Here is a 19,095-nt window from a genome sequence, read left to right on the forward strand (position 1 = left end):
TTGCCGTTCCTATTTTTCACCCTAGTGATTATAAGTAAAACATTCTGTACAATATATGCATTACCAGAGGTAAATAAAGACGATATCGCGGCGTATATCGATAAACAGTATCGATAATACTATTAATACATAAATAATTTATGATAAAAGTAATAGCAAATATAGAAAGTTATGCAAAATTATATCTTAAATCGGAATCTTTTTTGAGTCATAGATCAAAATACTTCTAATAAAGATGCACGAGTATTGTCTTTCCCCGAAGTCAGACGAAGAAGAAAAGATACAGAATTCGCACGCGCTATATGGGAGAAACTTAGGCTATGCTTATACAGGTAACTGGCAATAGTACAATCGAATTCAATATAATGCAATGCAGTGTTAAATATTCAAATACAAATTTCAGTTCCTAAATGATTTTGAGAAACACTTGTCATATTAGAATTTCTTGTCATATTCTCTTTAAAAACATTTTATGATCTACGAGATGTTTTATTCCAAATAATATAATTGATTATTTTGAAAAAGGAATATTTTCGGGAAAAAATTGCATGATCTAATGGAAACAAATAATAATAAAAAATCGATGTTCGATAAATTTTTTAAAAATGCACAAAGTTTCGTCATTAAAAAGAATAGCATTAAATAACATTTTTACAAAATATATTTTTTTTAATTGTGCATAAAGTTGTTAAATTATGATGCTTAAGGAATAGCTTGTGATGCTTATCCATATCAAAATGTAACACATAAATTACGAAAATTTTCTTGCAATTTAGGTTTCTTACTAAGCCATACCATCCTTTATTTATTTGCACCACTATTGACAAAACTTTCTTACGTGGAATCCAACAAGACTAATGAGTTAGCAAATGAAGAACTAAAATCCCAAACAGGATTACCTTATCGCGTTAATTACATGATTGATTTAGACACGTATTACGTTCCAATTTATATACATTGTAGTGTATGTAATTTTATATACACAATCTTATTATGTGTATTCGATGTTCTGTTTCTAATAGTGATCGAGTACAGTTGCGGTTTGTTCGTAGCTTTGAGGTAAGTTTAGTAAATGATCATTGTTTAAATACATGATTTTTAACAAGATCAGTCCAATGCAAATAAAAAAACAGTTTGTTCCTGTGTTGTGTGCTTGTAAAACTTCAAAATTATTCCTTTAAATTTTGTAATAATATGGAGTTTAGATCTCGGTTGGAAATTGCATTAGTTTCCAAATTAACGATGACAAACGATAAATGTTACTCAAATATCGTGTATAGTATTCGCAGACATGCAGAAACGATACAGTGAGTACATATTTAGACGTGTAGAGCGCTACTTTTATTGCGTGTAGGCAATAGTAACAAATAATTAATATCTTTGTACATTATACTAGATTTGTGGCCATTGTGGATTCGGCATATAGCTTAGCTCTCTCTATACAGACAGGATTGACTGTATTTATTACAAGTTTTCTAGGGTATCAGGTACACTTGAACGAATATTTTATTGAGACTGCAACAGTTTTTGAATATTAGGTGTGAGAAAAAGTTCGTAGCGTTTTTCCCATTACATCTAACGGGAAAAACGCCACGAACTTTTTCCATATTCCTTACTTAATATATTTCTATCACACTCACATAAATTAATTAAAAAATAAATTATTTCAATGAATAAACAGTAAAATTAATTGATTTAATTCACTGATCGAATTTATTACATTAATTGTATTTAAATATATTTATTATATTTTATTAATATATTTCGTTATCGTGTAGGTGATAAAAAGTGACCAAGATGTTAATTACCTTGTAAAACTCTTTGTTTATCTAAATGCATCGTTATTTATCACATTTTTTATAAACTGGCAGGGTCAGAAAATCATAAATTCCAGCGAGAAAGTGTTTGAATCTGCGTACGTTTTGTATAATATAAAAAAATAACACATTTGAAAAAGTCATATTAATCTATAATAACGTAACAAAACGTTAAACAGAAATATAAGTATATAATATAAGTATATAATATAATTTTAAATAGATTTTTGCAAAATTTGCAGATATAATTCTGAATGGTATAGTATGCCTATAGCAGCAAGAAAACTTCTTATAACGATAATGATGAGAAGTGAAAAACCATCGGGACTGAGAATTGGTAAAATCGTTGTATTGTCATATTTAACTTTTAATACAGTAAGTGTAATTATTTTGTAATATGTATAAGATCATTGGGGGTAAGATGTTACATTTAAGCCTTTATTCTTGAAAAATTTCTTAATATTATTGAATTAATGAACGAAAAGATATTATTTATATTCTAGTAACTTTTCTTTATTCATACAAATCAATAAATTAAACTTTTGACATTTCGTATTATTATTAAAAAAAAATTGATGCAAAAATAGCATCTTCCCCTTATATATATGGATAAGATGCTGCCTCGTATGGGAAAAGATGTCACAAACAATTAAATAATGTGATGCAACATAAACTTATATATTTTACTTATTTATAATTCATAATCATCGGTTTAAGTTATAAGAATATACACATAAAGGTATGATAAAACATAAAAACGAAATATGAAAGAGAGTAATCTAAGAAGTAAGTTGGACATACTTTTATTCGTTTAAACAGCACTTCATTAATTTAAAATATTCCGAATTATATAAAACATCGAAAATTTTAATTCATAAAATTTTAATGACGATTTCAACACGAAAAATTGTGTTTTATATTTATTGTTATTTTATTCTCAAGTATAAAAGGAATATTCAATTGCAACTTTTATAGATATAAGAATATTACAAATTATAATTTGTATTTGTATAATATGTGATCACATGACCTCCAAGGAACACTGATTAAAACCATATATCATTTGCTTGGTTTTACAATAAGCATCGAAACAGACCTTAGCTACTAGCATATCAAATATTTCAAAAAGCATTTCCACGACCTACTTATTCATATTTAATATAATCTTTATCAATCGATTTTAGCATGAAACATGTTTATCTCTGCTGATAACTGCAACTGTTTACACACGCTTATGCACAGTAGGGCCAACGAACATTTTATAAAAAAATTATAAACAAAGTAGCATCTTTCCCCTTGTGACATCTTTCCTCGAATTACCTCTTACGATGATTTTATAAAAGGAAAATTCTGTTTCAGGTATTACGTACATCATTGTCATATTTTATGCTATTACGGTCTCTGTAACAAGAATTTTTCACCATTATTAGTAATATTTATTATATTACGCATTCCTCTAGTAATCGATAGAATGAATTCTTTTATGAACACACTTTCATAGAAACAACTTCTCCTCTCCGTGTTTTTTTTTTTTTTTTTAGATAATTGTTTAGATAATACGTAAATTCAATAAAACTTCAAAAAATTTTATTAAAATTTAAGATGAGTAAATTTATAAGTAGAACGATCATCAAAAAAATTGTTTAGTTGGTATTTAAGGAATTACAATAATTAACTTCGAGTACAATATTGTGTGACAGGTGCCAGTTAAGACACTTATTTAAAAAATTTATTTTGTTTTATTAATATATACTTTATACATCAATTTATTTATGTAACTAAAAAACAGACTTGTAAGAAAATGTATTTGATAAACAAATTTTTTATATCGCATTTCTATATAATTAAATTTAATTCCAATTTCTCAATAATTGCAACTGAACATTTCGTGTACATATTGTTGTGTACAATCTATACTAAATTTCTTTATCACATACTAGTTGAGATAACGAACATAGCACTTGCTCGTACACATCGTAAGATAAAACATACGATGATTAGCTTAATAAGTTCAATAATTCCTATTATATATTTTACATAAGAAGAAAGTAATTCCTAGATAAAAGTTTGTTTATTTCTAAAATGCAATATTACAGTTTTTAATACAAATTGCAGAGAACAATTATATAAATCATGCTAAAATTCAGATCATTCTAATGTGATAATACTGAGCACTTTTTATACTTTATACGTTGGCTACTTGAAAATCATTCTACTTAAATATGAAAATATTATATCTATACTTGCACTTTGAGAAAGAATTTTATATTTTGAATAAAATTACAGAAAACTTTTAAAAAAGGCAGTATGAATTATAACATATCTTTGATATATTTTTTATACTATAAGCTTATACCAAGTTCGTGTCATTTCAAAATTTGCAGATAATACATATTGATACAATGATAATAGCGAGGAAATTTCTTATAATGATAATGATAAGAAGTAAAAAACTATTAATACTAAAAATGAGTAAAATCGCTGTATTATCATATATAACTTATAACATGATAGATATGATTTATTTTGCAGCATGTAGATATATGTGCAATGATTCCAAAATAAAATTTTGTTCAAGATATTGTGAACATGTCAATGTCATACATTATGCTATTTCTGTAATGAAAATTTTCATAATTAATTTTCGTAATTAATAATATTTACATTTTACGTCTTATCATTTCTAACATTATACTAATAAAAATGAGACCTTAAAACATAACATACTTTTAGAATAATTTCTCTTTTTGTAGATAAATAAATAAATAAAACTGTAAAAAATCCATTAAAATTGGAGGTGAAAATAACTGATAGGTTTAAAATGACTCTTTAGCTAATAACTATGAAATTATCCGCAATTAATTTCGAAGACGACAATATGTGACAGCTGCTAGTTATAATACTTAGAAAAAATTCTTTCGCTTTATTTACTTTATTAATATTTACGAATCTATTAGTGTAACTTGAGTATAGGATATACTTGCTAAAAAATCCTTAAATCACTCTTCTAATTTAATTACAAATTAAATTTAATTACAAATTTCAAACAATTGCAATTTAGCATTTTGCATATATCATCGATCAAATACTCATTTTATTTGTTACATGCTGGATTATAGGTGTAATTGAACACAAGTAAACAAACATAGCGGTCGTAGACGCTGGCACAAGATAAAACAAGCAACAGCAACTCAATAAGTTTAACAGCCCATATTGAATATTTTTATATAAAAAGGAAGTAATTCCTACATAAAAAATTTACATTCTTGACACACATAATATAGGTTTTAATACACATTATAGAGAAAAATTGTATGAATTAGGCTCGAATTCAAATCTAGAGCGTAACAATATTGAACAGCATTTCATTTTATATGAATCATAATTAAATAAATATTAATCAAAATCATAATTAAATACCTGCATTTTTAATCCTTTTGTGAAAAATTTGATCAATTCTTAATGAAAATTCCAAATTCTTAATAAAAATATAGAAAACTTTTATAAACGGCAGTGTGTAATATAGACTTTTAAGCAACTACTTTACAAGTCCATGATTTCTTAATATAATCATTTCTTCATATAACCATTTTAATTTAAAGCGACTGTATAACGGTCTTTATATAAAATGTCGATCGACTCTACTTGGAAATAAAATTTTTATACTGCCTCTTACCTACGTCGCATCTACAAAGATAATATTTTCAGTATGGCTATTCTCTTTCTTTATTATTGTGCAATTTACATAAGATAATTTCACGATTTTACAACGCACGATTTTAGCGGTAAACGTGTCAGACATATATTTTTGATTTTACATCTACCAACATTAAACAGAATTGTCAATAGGAAATTGATGTGAATTGTATTCTTTGTTTGAAGTTGGGATATCACATAATACAGAATTTCGCTTCTATAATAATAACAGGAAGTAAGAGACAGAATGGTTGATATCGATCAGTTCTTTCAAGATTCGCATTACAACATCATTCGACTGCTACTAAATATCAGTGGTCTATGGCCTTTTCATACGCGAAACAAGCGTTACGCGATATATTTCGCTATGGTGCTTATACTCGGATCTGGATTTATATCCCAAGTATAAGATATATAAATGTGTATAGTCTTAAGTCAATATTGGAAGTATTTACTTTTATAGCTTTCATTATTTGTCTATCTTCCAAAGAAAAGAAAAAAGATATGTCTCTCTTTACTTAGTTTCTCTAAAACAACTATATATGTATACAAATTTTCGTTTTAAATGCACATCACATAATTAATGTTATTTCCGACATTTCAATTGAAATTATTTGTTGCATGACATGTGCACAATGTTATAAATGATGGAAATTACAGATTTTGGGTATTACTGAAATTTGGCATAATCCCTTCGAATTGCTCGATATCGTGCCATCGCTATTTTTCTCCGTAATAGCTATAAGTAAAACATTTTGTATAATATATGCATTACCACAGGTATGTAAATAAAGACGACATCGCGGTATACATCGATGAACAGTATCGATAAATACTACTAATAAATAAATACTACTAATAAATAAATAATTTATGATAAAAGTAATAGCAAATATAGAAAATTATACTAAATTATATCTTAAATCAGTATCTTTTTTGAGTCATAGATCAAAATGCTTTTAATAAAGATGCATGAGTACTGTCTTTCCTCGAAGTCGGAAGATGAAGAAAAGATACAGAATTCACACGCGCTATATGGGCGAAACATAGGCTACGCTTATACGGGTGACTTTAACAGAACAATTGGATTTAATATAATATTATTAGGATTGTTAGCGTTATATAAAAAAAGTAACAAAGTTACTGATTTCGTTATTTTTTTTAATAATGAATGAATAACGAAGTTACTTTTCCTAGTGAGTAACAATAACGATAACTAAGTTACAATTTTCAACAACTAATAACGAAACTGTACGTTTCTTTTTTCATTATTCCGTTGATATAAAATTATTTTAATAAGGAATTTAATAAGGCGTTCATACCTTGACAGAAAAGCTGTGACTAATCGGAACTCGCGCTGATAGTAAGTAGTACAAAAAGACGAAATTGTCGACATTGCCTAACAAACATATTGAACAACAATTATCTATTATTAATCAAAATTTCAAGATTTATCGATACAAATTAATTACAATTCGAAGTTAAGCTATAGGTGTTGATGAAAATTAAAGTATATACTATAATTAAAGTATATATACTATAAAGTATATATATTATAATAAAGAACTAATAAAATATAAAATAAAACAAAAATATAAATTAAAGACGATTTGTTCTTATATAGATGTAATTTACATAAATGCAATTATTTTTTAAAAATAATGAAAAAAGTAACGGTTTTTCCATTACTTTAAGTAGGAATAATGCGTTATTTTTTAGAATCGGTAATGAGTAATGAATTACTTTTTATCACAAATAACGCCTTATTAAAAAACGGTAACTTTAACAATCCTAAATATACAGAAATGTCAATATTCAGCACATCGATATATAAACTTCTATTCCTAATTAATTTTGAGAAACACTTGTTATATTATCACAATATATCTATCATTAAAAATATTTGATCTACGGGATGTTTTATTTCAAATAATATAATTGATTATTTTGAAAGAGGATTATTTTCGGGAAAAATATATTTCAAGAAAAATTAGTATCATCTTAGTATGGAAACAAATAATGATGCAAAGACGATGTTCGATAAATTTTTTTAAGTCGCAAAGTTTATCGTCAATTCCAAAAATAGCATTAAATTTTTACATAATATAATTTTTTAAATTGCGCACAAAGGTATTAAATTATGATGCTTAAGGAATAGCTTGCGATACTTAATATATCATATCAAAATTAGACAAATAAGTTATGAAAATTTTCCTACAATTTAGGTATCTTTCTAAGCCATACTATCCTTTATTTATTTGCACCACATTTGACAAAACTTTTTTACGTGGAATCCAACAAAACTAATGAGTTGGCAAATAAAGAGCTGAAATTCCAAACAAGATTGCCTTATCGCGTTAATTACATGATTGATCTAGACACGTATTTCGTTCCAATTTTCATACATTGTAGTGTATGTGTCCTTATATACACAGTCTTATTATGTGTATTCGATGTTCTGTATCTAATAGTGATCGAGTACAGTTGCGGTTTGTTTGCAGCTTTGAGGTAAGTTTAGTAAATGATCATTGTTTAAATACATGATTTTTATCAGGATCAATTCAATGCAAATAATGGAATAGTTTGTTCCTGTTTGTTGTGTGCTGTAAAACTTGTTTCAAAAATTATTCCTTTAAATTTTGTAATAATTGAGTTTAGATCTCGATTGGAAATTGCGTTAGTTTCGATTTTAGTTTCGAGATTAACGATGACAAAGGATAAATGTTATTCAAATATCGTCTATAGTATTCGCAGACACACAGAAACGATACAGTGAGTATATATGTTTAATTGTTTAGGAGTTACTTTTATTAGGCAATAGTAAAATAATTAATATCTTTGTACATTATACTAGATTTGTTGCCATTATGGAATCGGCATGTAACTTAGCTCTTTTTATACAGACAGGATTGACTGTACTTATTATAAGTTTTCTGGGGTATCAGGTACACATAACGAACATTTTATTGAGACTGCAATATATGCAGTTTTTGAATATATTCCTATCACACTCACATAAATTAATTAAAAAATAAATTACTTAAATGAATAAACTTAAATGAAAAAAATAAAATTAATTGATTTAATTATCACTGACTGAATTTAATATATTAATTGTATTTAAATGTATTTATTATATTTTATTAATTATACATTTCGTTATCGTGTAGATGATAAAAAGTGTGCAAGACATCAATCACCTTGTAAAACTCTTTGCTTATCTAAATGCAACGTTATTTGCCACATTTTTTATAAACTGGCAGGGTCAGAAAATCATAGATTCCAGCGAGAAAGTGTTTGAATCTGCGTACGTTTTGTATAACATTAAAAATAACACATTTGAAAAAGTCATATTAATCTATAATAACATAACGAAACGTTAAACAGAAATATAATATAATTTTAAATAGATTTTTGCAAAATTTGCAGATATAATTCTGAATGGTATAGTATGCCTATAGCAGCAAGAAAGCTTCTTATAATGATAATGATGAGAAGTGAAAAACCATCGGAACTGACAATGGGTAAAATTGTTGTATTATCATATTTCACTTTTAATACAGTAAGTGTAATTATTTTGTAATATACATAAGATCATTGGGGATAAGACGCCACACTTAAGTCTTTATTCTTGAATAACTTCTTAATATTATTGAATTAACGAAAAGATATTATTTGTATTCTAACAACTTTTCTTTATTCATACAAATCAATAAATTAAACTTTTGATATTTTGTATTATTAAAAAAAAATTGATACCATGCAAAAGTGGCATCTTCCCCCTATATATATGGATAAGATGCCGTCGTATGAGAAAAGATGTCACAAACAATTAAATAATATGATGCAACATAAACTTATATATTTTACTTATTTATAATTCATAATCATCGGTTTAAGCCATATAAGAACACACACACATAAAGGTATGATAAAACATAAAAACGAAATATGAAAGAGAATAATCTAAGAAGTAAGTTGGACATACTTTTATTCGTTTAAACAGCACTTCATTAATTTAAAATATTTCGAATTATAAAGCATCCAAAATTTTAATTCATAAAATTTTAATGACAGTTTCAAGCAGGAAAAATTATGTTTTAGATTCATTGTTATCTTATCCCTAAGTATAAGAGGAATATTCAATTGCAACTTTTACGAATGTAAGAATATTACAAATTATAATCTGTATCATCCACATATGTGATCATATCACTTCCAGGGAACACTGATTAAAATCGTATTTGCCTGGTTTTACAATAAGCATCGAAATACAGACCTTAGCTATTAGCATACCAAATATTATATTAATTAAATTATATTAATATTATATAATATATATAAATATTATATTAATTAATTAAATTGTAATATACAAAAAGCATATTTCACGACACTTTTTCACATTTCGTATAATCTTTACCAATCGATTTTATGAAACACATTTATCTCTGCTGCAACACGCTTATGCACAGTAGGACCAACGAATGTTTCATAAAAAAATTATAAACAAAGTAGCATCTTTCCTCTTGTGGCATCTTCTCTCGAATTATCTCTTACGATGATTTTATAAAAGGAAAATTTTGTTTAAGGTATTACGTACATCATTGTCATATTTTATGCTATTACGATCTTTGTAACAAGAATTTTTCACCATTATTAGTAACATTTATATTACGCATTCCTCACATTCTAGTAATCGATAGAATGAATTCTTTTATGAACACACTTTCATAAAAATAACTTCTCCTCCCCGTAGTTTTTTTTTTAGATAATTATTTAGATAATGCGTAAATTCAAGAAAACTTCAAAAAATCTATTAAAATTTGAGGTGAGTAAATTTATAAATAGAATGATCATTAAAAAATTATTTAGTTGATATTTAAGAAATTACAATAATTAACTTCAAGTACAATATTGTGTAACAGATGCCAGTTAAGACATTTATTTAAAAAATTTATTTTGTTTTATTAATATTTACTTTATTTATACATCAATTTATTTATGTAACTGGAAAACAGACTTGTAAGAAAATATATTTGATAAACAAATTTTAGATCGCATTTCTATATAATTAAATTTAATCCTAATTTCTCAATAATTGCAACTGAACATTTCGTGTAAATATTGTCGATCAATTTATACTAAATTTCTTTGTCACATACTAGATTGAGATAATGAGTCGAAGATAGCAGTTGATTGTAGACGTCGTAGGATAAAACATGATTAGTCTCAATACGTTTAATATAATTCCTATTATATATTTTACATAAGAAGAAAGTAATTCCTAGATAAAAATTTGTAAAAATTTCTAAAACGTAATATTCCAGTTTTTAATACAGATTTTTAATACAGAGAAAAATTATATAAATCGTGCTAAAATCTAGATTATTCTAACGTGATAATGCTGAGCACTTTTTATACTTTCTACATTGACTACTTGAAAATCACTCTAATAAATATGAAAATATTATATCTATACTTGCACTTTGAGAAAGAATTTTATATTTTGAATATAATTGCAGAAAACTTTTAAAAAAGGCAGTATGAATTATAATATATCATTGATATATTTTTTATACTATAAACTTATACCACAAGTTCTTGTCATTTCAAAATTTGCAGATAATACATATTGATACAATGATAATAGTGAGGAAATTTCTTATAATGATAATGATAAGAAGTGAAACTATTAATACTAAAAATGAGTAAAATCGCTGTATTATCATATATAACTTTCAACATGATAGATATGATTTATTTTGCAGCATGTAGATATATGTGCAATGACTCCAAAATAAAATTTTGTTCAAGATATTATGAACACGTCAATGTCATACATTATACTGTTTCTGTAATGAAAATTTTCATAATTAATTTTCGTAATTAATAATACTTACATTTTATGTCTTATCATTTCTAACATTATACTAATAAAAATGAGACCTTCTTAAAACATACTTTTAGAATAATTTCTCTTTTTGTAGATAAATAAATAAATAAAACTGTAAAAAATCCATTAAAATTGGAGGTGAAAATAACTGATAGGACGGTTTAAAATGATTCTTTAGCTAATATCTATGGAATTATCCGCAATTAATTTCGAAGACGACAATATGTGACAGCTGCTAATTAAAATACTTACAAAAAATTCTTTCGCTTTATTTATTTTATTAATATTTACGAATCTGTTACTACAACTTGAGCATAGGATATATACTTGCTAAAAAATCCTTAAATCACCCTTCTAATTTAATTACAAATTAAATTTAATTACAAATTTCAAACAATTGCAATTTAACATTTCGCATATATCATCGATCAATTACTCATTTTATTTGTTACATGCTGGATTATAGGTGTAATTGAACACAAGTAAACGAACATAGCGGTCGTAGACGCTGGCACAAGATAAAACAAGCAACAGCAACTCAATAAATTTAACAGCCCATATTGAATATTTTATATAAAAAGGAAGTAATTCCTACATAAAAAATTTATATTCTTGACACACATAATATAGTTTTTAATACACATTATAGAGAAAAATTGTATGAATTAGACTCGAATTCAAGTCTAGAACGTAATAATGTTGAACAGCATTTCATTTTATATGAATCATAATTAAATAAATATTAATCAAAATCATAATTAAATACCTGCATTTTTAATCCTTTGTGAAAAATTTCCTCCATTCTTAATAAAAATCCTAAATTCTTAATAAAAATATATAGAAAACTTTTATAAACGGCAGTATGTAATATAGACTTTTAAGCAACTACTTTACAAGTCCATGATTTCTTATAATATAACCATTTCTTAATATAACCATTTTAATTTAAAGCGATTGTATAACTGTCTTTATATAATGTCGATCGACTCTACTTGGAAATAAAATTTTTATACTGGCTTTTACCTGCGTCGCATCTACAAAGATAATATTTTCAGTATGGCTATTCTCTTTCTTTATTATTGTGCAATTTACATAAGATAATTTCACGATTTTACAACGCACGATTTTAGCGGTAAACGTGTCAGACATATATTTTTGATTTTACATCTACCAACATTAAACAGAATTGTCAATAGGAAATTGATGTGAATTGTATTCTTTGTTTGAAGTTGGGATATCACATAGGTACAGAATTTCGCTTCTGTAATAATAAGCAGGAAGTAAGAGACAGAATGGGTGATATCGATCAGTTCTTTCAGGATTCGCATTATAACATCATTCGACTAAATATTAGTGGTCTATGGTCTTTCCATACGCGAAGTAGGCGTTACGCGATATGTACCAGTTTGATGCTGATATTTAATAGAAAATTATTAGTAATACGTGTATCAAGTGCACGATGTAAATTAAGTAATAGTCTCCTGTAATTTTTGGTTATTTCCTAGATTAAAACTTTTCTAGATTAAAACCATTGAAAGGCAAAAGATTTATCGAAATAATGCGAAATGCGACGAGGGAGCTGTTGGCTATCACAAAAAATGCCTTCCAGGACTTTCACAAGTGACAAAAGGTCACTTGTGAAAGTCCTGGAAGGTTGCTTCGGAAGGAAACTTTGAAGGCGACGTTGTTCATATCACTCTAGAATAGCTCTTTCTTACGATATAAGCAAAGGTGGGATACTTTTGGAACAGATTTCGTATCTTGTTATATGGACTGTTCGCTTTATTCATAATATGCTTTAAGCGTTGTTTCATTCTGGTTATTAAACAAGGACATTGATGCTCACAAGCGCTGTGAACGCGTAAAGTGAATGCAGTCATAGTGTTAATACTCTGGATTTATATTTCAGGTATAAGAAACATAAATATAAGATAAATTTGTTAAGATAGTATTCCAAATCTATTATTATAGTTTTTATTATTGTTCTATCTTCCAAACAAAAATGTTTGAAAAATAAATGTCTCTCTTTAAAATATAGATTCTTTAAAACAATTATACAATACATTATACTTTATCAGTCGATTAAATTTCATTATCATCAACTGCAAAACTAAAAATAATTTTCTGTAAAGAGAAGATATAAAGAACGATATATGGCATTAACGTAATTTAAATAATTAATTTTACGTACTTTGATATTATATGCATGCAGCAATAACTATTATTAAATTGTTCTTGGTTCAGTGTGCCAACGTAAAATGAACTTTAGAGCACTCTTCAGTGATTTATCTTTTTCAGCTGAACTTCTTTCATCTTAATTTTTTCTGTCTCTCTCTCTCTCTCTCTCTCTCTCTCTCTCTCTCTTTCTCTTTCTACATCCGGTTATGTTCGGATTTCTATTCGATTGCTTCCTTTATTATACCATTTTATCTTCAACATTCAGTAAACAAAATATATGTGTAGAGTAAGTATTATATAGGGTGTATTCCGAATCTAGTTAGTTTAGCTTATTCTTTTTCCTAGATGTTGGTAACCTCGTAACTAAACCGAGAAGTGTTCCGAACCCGAACGACTGTCTGCAGTCATTGTAACTTGTAACTTAAAAGTCAGCAGCTCACAAGCATATTTTTATTTTCTTTTTTATAATTATGTAATATGAAAAATCAATAAAAGTAAATCTCTTTGATGGCCGTAAAAAATTGGTCAATTACAGTCGAACACGAGGAGAATAATCAGACAAAAAAAGGAAAAGATAATGAAAAGATGTCCTTTTTAAGTTGTCTTTCCAACAAAGCGAAAAGTTTAAAAGATGACAAAAGATATTGTTTTTAGATTGTCTTTTATCGATTGTTTTTAGATTGACTTTTTGCTTTGCGAAAATGATAACTATAGAAAGATGACGAAAAGACATCTTTTTTAAATTGTCTTTTCGACAAAACTAAAATATGTCTTATAGACATATATCTTTTTGTAATGCCGAAAAGATAATATGAAAAAGACATCTTTCCATTATTTTTGTACTTTTTATTACTCATTCGCGAGCAGTACGTGAGATCGCCACCAGATGGACGTGATGGAATTTAGTTTCTTGTGTTTAAAAATCATACAAGACAGAATAAAAGATGCAGCATTATGAGAAATTTTGCTCGTGTTCTAATTAACACTAATAAAATATTTTTTTTTAAATCGAATCTCCAAAGGGGACTATGATAATGACTCTTGCATAGGAAACACTGCAGGAAATGGGACGTAAATTGTCAGTCATGCAATTTTATTTCGTTTTGTGTAAAATTTAATTTAGATTTGATACAATATAACTTTTAATAATAAAAAACGATGTTAAACATTATATTGTCTCAAAATATAAAAACTATAAAAGAAGTATTAAATACGATTAAAAGATATCCAAAGAAGTCATTCTTTAGTTATCATGGATAAGACTATAAAATGACTAGCAATGCGACATCTATCATCTTTTAATCATTTTTTCGTTGATTATATTCTTTCATTAAAAGATATCTGTATAACAATTTAGTCGTCTTTTAGTCATCTTTTAGACGACTTTGTGTTCTCTGGGTTGATTATTCATCCACTTCTTATGGTTTAAAGTTTAAAAACTTATTATAGATCTGTTTTCCGTTTCACGCAACCTTCGACTTACGAAGATAACGCGATTTAAAAACTGATAATGTGTAATTTTTGTGATTTATTAATTTAGTAGACGTATTTATGCATTTAGAACTCAATAATATCCGATTTTTCTTTAAAATTGTGATTTCAGTATTATCGTCAAAGTTTGATTATTCAACAGAGATGATAACTGCAAAGAAAAAATTGTAATTTTTCTGAAATATATAGAATATTATAGCTTAATAAATATTTTTTTAAGGAACATTTATGTAATAAAAAAATCATGACTTTAATAATGTATGAGCAAATATTGATCTTAATAATAGCAAATTAATATCATTGATAATGTCTGCGTTCTTCAATTATCTTCGGGTCTTTGAGGCCCTTTTTATATTGCCAAAAACTTGCCTATGGTTGACAGTCTTTAATAATATCTCGTCGATGTCTCCACCAACATATTGAGTCTGTTTTTTTTGGCTGAATTTTTGCACCAATTCATCTTTCTTCTTTTTCTTTTCAGGAGTAAAGAAGAGGAAAAAAGATGAACTAGTGCAAAAGTTCAGCCAAAAAGAACAGGCCTATTATTTTATCTTGCTTAATATTCAGTAAACAAGGACAAAGTGATATATCCTGAATTTCTGAATGCACTTCCATGTTTTTGTCAAGTGTGTTCTTCGTCATGGATCGAGTTTCTGAGCCGTTAAATTATACATATGCAACAAGTAGTATCGTGCTGTATATATTATATATATTCGAAAAGAAAGAAGAAATGTACGTGCAGAAATACAGTATTGTAAGAAAAGATTCTTAGCCTATGTATTTCAGAAAAAGAAGATAGAACGAAGTACGGGAAAGTCAAGAAGATGAATTTGATTGAATTAAATGACAAGAAATTTTTCGACGGAATTCTTCAACTTGAAAAATGGTAGAAAGCATAAATCCCATGGTGGACGATTTTAAGATTGGGTATATAAAAATTAAATTAATAATTAAACTAGCATGCATGGTCAGTTTAGAGCAGAATCGCAAGACTCGTAACATGTTCTCGTAAAACTTGTAAGAACTTCTGACTAATATCCTAATTTTATGCATATCGTAAGACATATGATTATTCGTAAATATCTACAATACAATTTCTTATCAATTTTATGGTTAATAAGCAGCTGTCTGTCAAAAAATATTGTATAAGCATTTAAAAATTCTTACAAGTCTTACGATTCTGCTTAGAATTTAGGCATTAGGCTGTTATATTTGTTGTATTATTTCAAGGATTTGATGAATGATAATGGAATTACGTTTGAAAGATAACATTATTAAAAATGAGGAAGATGAAGAATTTCTATATTCTTCACATGTACAATTTAGCAATGAAGAAATGTTAAATATGTTAAACAAGAACGATTTCGAAGATGAAGACGAGGATGTGAAAGAAACTGTATCATTTTATGGTATAAGCTTTTCAAAATTGAGGACAAAGATGACAAACTTAACTAAATGGAAAAATTAATCATATTTTGTATTGTTTTATATATTTTTTTATAGAGATAATATTATCTTTAATTTTATCGATAAATTTATTATTAAAATCACGTTTTTTTAACAAAACAAATTTAATATGAAATTGTTATTAGGTCATGAAGTATGAAGCGATTGTCCATTATGTTGGATATTTTGAATACAGAGATGAACCTTTTGATTCTACTTACTGTGTTGGGAAACCAAGATCGTTGCATTTAAGCCAGAGTTGTATTATATCGGAAAATTTAGAAATTGGTATACGTTCTATGAAAAGGCACGAAATAGCAATATTTTTGATATTTGATACATCCTGATTATGCTTACAAGGTTGTTGGTTGTCCACCACGTATTCCACCTAACAAGGAAGTGATCTTTATTGTTACTTTAGTTGATTATATTGATGATGGCTGTGCACAAACATATCAAGATCTTACTGAAAAGGAGAAACAATTATTTAAATATGTATTACAGCCTGCGAAACATATTTACGATTGCTAGAAACTATTTTAGAAAATTTAACTACAAACATATAAGAGTAAGTAACTGATGTTATGAAATTTTTATGAAAATATGCAGTATATCTCTTAAATATATCTTTTTTTTTGTAGATATATAAAAATTACTGATCGTTTGGAATCAAGTTGGAATCAAGTTAAAAGATGATTTGAAAGAAGAAGAAATGAATAAATTACTCTCACGAGCTTACGTCAATCTTGGAATTTGTCATAACAAGGAAAATACGCCTACTAAAGCTTGCTTAGCTTTAAGAAAAGTTGGTTCCAAAACCAACAGCTAAAAGCCATTATTAGTATGTATTTTTTTTTACTGATTTAACTGCTTAAGTATAATATTAAGTATAATAAATATATTAAATCAGTATTATAATAAATTTTTTTTCTTATATTCTAGTATGGAAAAGCTTTGCTGAGTATTGGAGAATATAATGAAGCAATAAAGGAGTTCCAGAAAGTTCGGATGTTAGAACCGCATGACTTTGTTAGAGAAGCAATTCGGACAATGAATTGAATTCGGAAATGTATTGAAATTTTTTTACAAAATAATTTTGTTGTAACAATATATATCCTTTTAATTTTATTTTTTTAGACAAATGTGAAACAGCGTGAGTATCTGGAAATAGAAAAACGCTTGTGGAAAAATTGCTTCAGATGCAAGGAAGTACAAATAAAAGTTACTGAATTTCAAAAAGCCGTGATTTGTGTGAAAGACTTCTCAATAGTAATGATGCAGTAAGACAAATTCTCTCAGAGGATTTTACTAAAGAAGAATATGAAATTACGCGAGGAAGCTGCTACATTAGGATTAAATGTTGTTATATCTAACAGATATGGCAAAGAAACTATATTTCTTCAAAAGAACAAATCATAAATTATATTACTGTTGTTTAAAATATTTCTCTGAGAAATTCTACAAAATAAACTATAATATTAACAATTCAATGAGAAACAATCCAAAGATAATGGAATCGACGTCGATTCGATGATTTCGATATCGATTCGATATCGATTCCATATTCATTTCTCACTGAGAAGGCGTACGAATTCACCCATATAGCACAGAAAGATTGCAGAAACATGCAAAACTTCAAAATGATTTCACTGAAACATTACAATATTGCATAGTGGTTGCGAGACATTGAATCATTGTTGCAAAATTCCAACAATGATAAGATGTCCGCTTTTTGTTATATTATATATATTGTTATATATAACAAAACGTTCCAGCAATATTGCAATGTAATGTATTTGGATAAATGTTTTACGAAGACTCTAAAATGAAAACTATTTCTATACATATATCTCACTAATTTTTTTTCTACAAATCACATTTCTAGTATATGTTTTCCAAAAGCAATTTTTGATGATAAAACTATAAAATATTCCAATAAATATAATATTAGTACTCTGAAGGATAAATTTATTCGTAAGGAATAAAACATGTGTGCCCCGAACAAACTATAAATATTATCTACATTAATGTAATAATAATACAGTCGCTTCGTAAGTTAATCATGGATTAAGTTAATCGCAGTGATTCTTTTTAATTCGAAACCAATTGAAATCGATTAAAAAATAACAGTATAAAATTTATCAATAAAGTTCAGACGCTGGTTTATTCTCTGCGTTCACATCAGGCATAAATGCATCGATCACATAATTAATATTTCGATAAATCATTTTCAGCAGCTTAATTGTTTATCCGATAATGAGGCAATGATTGTATTCAAATTCAATATTATACAATCTTTTGATTTTATATTTAAAATAAATATAAAACTTAATTAATGAAATGGCCGTCAAATAATAGATCAATAAATTTTTTATTTAAATATAAAATAAATTAATTATTATATCATAAAAACGACTGTTAAATTAAAAAAAAAAATTGTACTACATAAATATTGTAAAACTTTTTTTTATATTATTATTATTGTAACAATTAAAAAATTACAATTTTGCAATGTTTATGGAATATTATTGACATTTTGCAGACATATTGTTAATTTATATTTCTCTAATA

General features: G+C 26.6%; 1 pseudogene; it reads left to right on the plus strand.

Annotated features, from left to right (window-relative positions):
- Positions 1-235: 235 nt before the first annotated feature.
- Positions 236-17,943, plus strand: LOC108685031 (annotated as a pseudogene).
- The last annotated feature ends 1,152 nt before the right edge of the window (positions 17,944-19,095 follow it).

This window comes from Atta colombica, unplaced genomic scaffold, assembly GCF_001594045.1.
Source record: "Atta colombica isolate Treedump-2 unplaced genomic scaffold, Acol1.0 scaffold145, whole genome shotgun sequence".
In the NCBI taxonomy this organism is placed as follows: domain Eukaryota; kingdom Metazoa; phylum Arthropoda; class Insecta; order Hymenoptera; family Formicidae; genus Atta; species Atta colombica.